At 34.3% G+C, this 1,026-nt stretch overlaps 1 protein-coding gene across 1 annotated transcript in view; it reads left to right on the forward strand.

Annotated features, from left to right (window-relative positions):
* nt5c3a (5'-nucleotidase, cytosolic IIIA) overlaps nt 1–1,026 on the forward strand; it is an 18,862-nt gene that overhangs the window by 1,027 nt on the left and 16,809 nt on the right. The window lies entirely within an intron of this gene.

A 1,026-nucleotide genomic window follows, 5' to 3' on the forward strand; every position in this document is an offset into this window, starting at 1 on the left:
TGCTGCTGCTGCTGCTGCTGCTGCTGCTGAACAGGTTGCATGGAGGTTATGTAAGCTGCAGCAGCACAAACAACACACTCAGTCCAGCTTTCTAACCTGTCCGACAGGAATCAGCCTTCTGCATGAACCTAAAGCGCCCCATATTCTGCTCATTTTCAGTTTCATAAATGTATTTAGTGGTTGTACCAGAATAGGTTTACATGGTTTCACAACAGCTCACCAGGAGACTGAAGGCAGAGGACATTTAGAAACCAGATCTCTCTATAAACACCATGGATAGTTTGTTTTTCCAAGTTTTTGTGCGTGTGGAAGCACCAGAAACACAAAATAACACCCCAGTTTTTTGTTTTTTTTCATAATATAGGCATTTTAACACATTCACACAAACTGCAGACCAATAACAAAAAATACTAAGAAAGTACCATATGTCAAGATTTGTGTGATTCAATTATAATTGTCAATAATAATAAAATAATAATGATATATATATACAGTATATTTTTCTAAATACAGCACATCTCTTCATTGTTCCTTGTATGGCATCTGACATTGTTGTTAGCTTTTAGAAACATTTCTACATGCATTCGTAGATGTATATTTATTTACATTTCTCTGTATGGGTAGAAAATCTAAGGTAAAAGCAACTTAATGCTTACCTTAAATTAGGGCTGCACAATTAATTGCAATTTTATTGAAATCGCAATATGTACTAGTGCAAAATCCAAATTGCTGAGGGGCGCAACATTTGTTAAAGGCAAAATATTCTAAAATAAAGTATTGTGGTGCTGCAGAGACAAATCTTATCCTACAGACTACAGAAAACATCTTTCTTTGGTACGGATCCTTGCAAAAATCACATCTAACCCTTGTGTTGTCTTTCCATCAAAATTGAAAATCAACACTTTTGTTGATGCTTTTTATGGATGTTTTAACTTTTTCTTACATTTTTGTCACTTTTTTTGACGTTTTAAACACTACATAACCCTATCAACTTTAGTTTTACAGTTATTTTTGGAATTTATGGTC

This window comes from Etheostoma spectabile, chromosome 6 (assembly GCF_008692095.1).
Source record: "Etheostoma spectabile isolate EspeVRDwgs_2016 chromosome 6, UIUC_Espe_1.0, whole genome shotgun sequence".
Taxonomy (NCBI): Eukaryota; Metazoa; Chordata; class Actinopteri; order Perciformes; family Percidae; genus Etheostoma; species Etheostoma spectabile.